The sequence below is a fragment of the Bubalus bubalis genome, chromosome 3 (assembly GCF_019923935.1).
Source record: "Bubalus bubalis isolate 160015118507 breed Murrah chromosome 3, NDDB_SH_1, whole genome shotgun sequence".
In the NCBI taxonomy this organism is placed as follows: domain Eukaryota; kingdom Metazoa; phylum Chordata; class Mammalia; order Artiodactyla; family Bovidae; genus Bubalus; species Bubalus bubalis.
This window is the reverse complement of record NC_059159.1, coordinates 111,344,144-111,348,614: the sequence shown is the minus strand read 5'-3', so window position 1 is coordinate 111,348,614 and position 4,471 is coordinate 111,344,144.

Sequence of the window (4,471 nt, the reverse complement as noted above, 5' to 3'; positions counted from 1 at the left end):
GTACACTAAAGATCAGGTATGTCAGGAGTCATACTGGACAATATTAATTTATAAATCATGAGGCAACTGATTAAAGTTAATATGTCCTGGTTTTGATGTTGCTTTGTAAGATTGTTGAGGCATTAATTAGCTTATACTTTTAAGTTATGTATGCTAAATTAAGTTTAAGTTTAAGTAAGAAAAAAACAGTGCATAATTTCCAAATCTGTAGAGAAGTACAGTAATTATTTAAAAGAAAAAAAGATAAGGGAAAGAGCAAACAAAACAGAGAAATCAGGGCATATACAGAATAAAATTATTATAATAAATCCAAATGTATTAGTAATGATAATCCATGCATATAGACTGAAATGGTTATAATCATTCCCATTGTATATGAAGTGGAGCAAAACTTGTGTGACTTTTATATTACTGGTGGCATTGTTAAATGCGGTGCACTTTGGTAGAAGGAAAATTTGGCAATTTGACAACCACTCTGATAGTTTTTTAATGGAAAAATCAGAAAATGTAGAGAAAGCCATGATGCAATGCATTATTTAAAGTTCTAGAAAGGAGGAGAGGGCAGAAGTGAGGAAAGAGGGGAGAGAAGAGAAATGAAAAGAGAGAAAGAAAGGCAAATAGTTTAATTCTCAGAAATACAGTGGAATGTTAGCATAAATTGTGTCATTTGCTAGATAACTGCAAGCATTTGATACCTAAGAGACTAAGTAACACTGGCAAAAATTACCATCAAATAACAGAACTTTTTCATGAACACTCTGATTATAACAATATATATATAATATATGATGAGGAAAAAAATATTTGAAACTATGTAAGTGATTATTTCAGATCAGATCAGATCAGTCACTCAATCGTGTCCGACTCTTTGCGACCCCATGAATCGCAGCACGCCAGGCCTCCCTGTCCATCACCAACTCCCGGAGTTCACTCAGACTCACATCCATCGAGACAGTGATGCCATTCAGCCATCTCATCCTCTGTCGTCCCCTTCTCCTCCTGCCCCCAATCCCTCCCAGCATCAGACTCTTTTCCAATGAGTCAACTCTTTGCATCAGGTGGCCAAAGTACTGGAGTTTCAGCTTCAGCATCATTCCTTCCAAAGAAATCCCAGGGCTGATCTCCTTCAGAATGGACTGGTTGGATGTCCTTGCAGTCCAAGGGACTCTCAAGAGTCTTCTCCAACACCACAGTTCAAAAGCATCAATTCTTCGGTGCTCAGCCTTCTTCACAGTCCAACTCTCACATCCATACATGACCACAGGAAAAACCATAGCCTTGACTAGACGAACCTTTGTTGACAAAGTAATGTCTCTGCTTTGGAGTCATGTAAATATGAATGACTTTATTCCTTTCAAACTCACTACAATGTAATTTAAATTTAAAGAAATGACTTCTTATTTCAAATACACCTCAGAATCTTTCTGAAGATATATATCATAAATTAGATGGTCTCCGTGTTTTTAGATTTGCTGAGGTATACATTTCACAAGTGGCCATCTAAAAATATCACAACTACATTTCAGGCTAACTTATAAACCTTTGGTGCCACTCTGCATTTTCTTTGGTTCCTATCATGGAGAAGCTAAAGTATACAAAAATCTCCTGCTGTTTCTACCAAACCTTTGGGAATAAACTCTTAATATTGCTTCCTCTATTGTTATGATCTTGGGCAGAATATTTCACTTCTCTCTCTCTTTCTCTCTGTTTGTGTGTTTAATTAATATGGGTAAAGAGTTGGCTATGGGGCTTCCCTGGTGGCTCAGTGGCAAAGAATCCACCTGCAATGCAGGAGTCGCAGAGGGGTTCGATCCCTGGGTTGGGAAGTTCCCCTGGAAGAGGGCATGGCAACCCACTCCAGTATTCTTGCTTGGAGAATCCCATGGATAGAGGAGTCTGCAGTCCATAAGGTCACAAAGAGTCAGACACAACTGAAGTAATTTTAGCACACACATTGGCCATAAGACTTCTGATCTCTTGGCTTTGTAGAGTAAGAGTTGCTCAGTTATGTCTGATTCTTTGTGACCCCATGGACTATACAGTCCATGGAATTCTCCAGGCCAGAATACTGGAGTGGGTAGCCTTTCCCTTCTCCAGGGGATCCTCCCAACGCAGGGATTGAACCCAGGTCTCCTGCATTGCAGGCTTTACCAACTGAGCTATCAGGAAGGCCTTCTCTTGCCTTTAATTATAGACAATTAATAATCTCTTGGATTTACTTATTTATAATTCCATCTCACTTGCTCCTGTCATTTTAGAATAGAGGCAGCAGAATGACAGCCAGTATTAATGCTGAATTATTACTAAACAATAACATTTTATTTCAGCCCTCATCTATAAGGCTGGCAGAATAATAGTAAGGATATTAGGGCTGAAGGACACTTTAGACATTGGATAGCCTACCCTTCTCTCAAGGAAACTAAGCTTCAGTGCTCAGTTTTTACTTAGAAAGTTAACAATAAAACAGAGTAAAATCAAGATTCTGGACCCTCTGTCCAGTAAATATAATAATATTTACAAAGGGATTAGTAGAATGGCTGGCTCATAACCATGGTAATAATGCTTTTTTTTCTGCTTTACCATACACAATAGATATTCTGCTGTATATTCAGACAGAAAATAGTGATTAAATGTTTTCAATAGCTTTCTAAAAAAAAAAATTAGAATTTCAAGGATGAGAATAATATCACTATTTATTTGCAAATAATTTCATGTTTTCCAAATAGTTAATTCAAAAGGCATTTGTTAAGTTCTTACCATGTATAACCCCCTCATGCACTCTAAGGTGATGAGATGACTGAAAATCCGAATTTCATCTTCAGAAAGATAATAATAATAAAAAACATTGTTTACACATTTACCGCATGAAAAGGTTCTGTGCCAAAGAATTTGTGTGCATATATATCACTCAGTTCTCACAGTATTGCTAACAAGTTATGTACTATTAGCATTGCTTTTTTTTCCAAGTGAGAAGATAGACATTGGGGGCATTTGTGCTACCTCACAGCTAATTAGCGGAAAAGTTGGGATTCAAAGACATGTATGTGTAGAAGTGCTAAACATTAACATTAATATTTACTATACATAACAATGCTTTTCTGACTTTAATTACCATGAGTCACCATTTTAAGATGAAGACCTGGCATGGATCTCTTCTTTCCTCATCTTCAAGCTGTGCATAAATTGTAAAAATACTTGTTTGAGACAATTGCATATGAGAATTATATTGAAAAAGAGCAAAGAGAAAAAGAGTACTCATCTCACACACTAGTAAGGTAATGCTCAAAATTCTCCAAGCCAGGCTTCAACAGTACATGAACCGTGAACTTCCAGATGTTTAAGGTGATTTTAGAAAAGGCACAGGAACCAGAGATCAAATTGCCTACATTTGTTGGATTATCAAAAAATAAAGAGTTTCAGAAAAACATCTACTTCCGCTTTATTGACTATACCAAAGCCTTTGACTGTGTGGATCACAACAAACTGTGGGAAATTCTTAAGGAGATGGGAATATACCAGACCACTTGACCTGCCTCTTGAGAAATCTGTATGCAGGTCAGGAAGCAACAGTTAGAACTGGACATGGAACAACAGACTGCTTCCAAATAGGAAACGGAGTACGTCAAGGCTGTATATTGTCACCCTGCTTATTTAACTTATATGCAGAGTACATCATGAGAAACGCTGGGCTGGATTGAAGCACAAGATGGAATCAAGTTTGCTGGAATAAATATCAATAACCTCAGATATGCAGATGACACCACCCTTATGGCAGAAAGTGAAAAAGAACTAAAGATCCTCTTGATGAAAGTGAAAGAGGAGAGTGAAAATGTTGCTTAAAGCTCAACATTCAGAAAACTAAGATCATGGCATCCGGTCCCATCACTTCAGGGGAAATAGATGGGGAAACAGCGGAAACAGCAGTCCACGGGGTCGCAAAGAGTCGGACACCAGTGAGCGACTGAACTGAACTGAATAGGTAGAAGGAAATAAATAACACTGAATAGAGAACAACAGGAACTAAGAAGATGCAGGAAGGAGAAAAAAAGAGCAAGAAAATAAGTGAAAGTTTGGGGAAAGAATCTGATTTTTTGTAATTTGGGGCACTACAAACTAATGCCCAGTAGGTGGTGCTAGAGTACATCTAGTCCAACATTCAAAAAGGCTGGCCGGGTCCCTTTCCTCCCACACACAGAAACAAAACAAAACGGAAAAACCCACATCAATCAGATACTGGGAATTGAGACGTGATTATTAGTTAGTGAAGCCAGCTTTAAATTATGTTTTAAGCCATATAATGAAAAACAGATTGTTTGTAATGTGATGCTGTTGTGAGGAAGTGCTGGAATGCTGACAACATACATCACAATCCTTTATTCAGCACCTTTCCTCTGCAGTTTTCTTTCCGTTTTCACAGATGTTTCCTAAGTACAGAGTCACTGGAACTTTAGAGACTCCCAGTTCCACACAG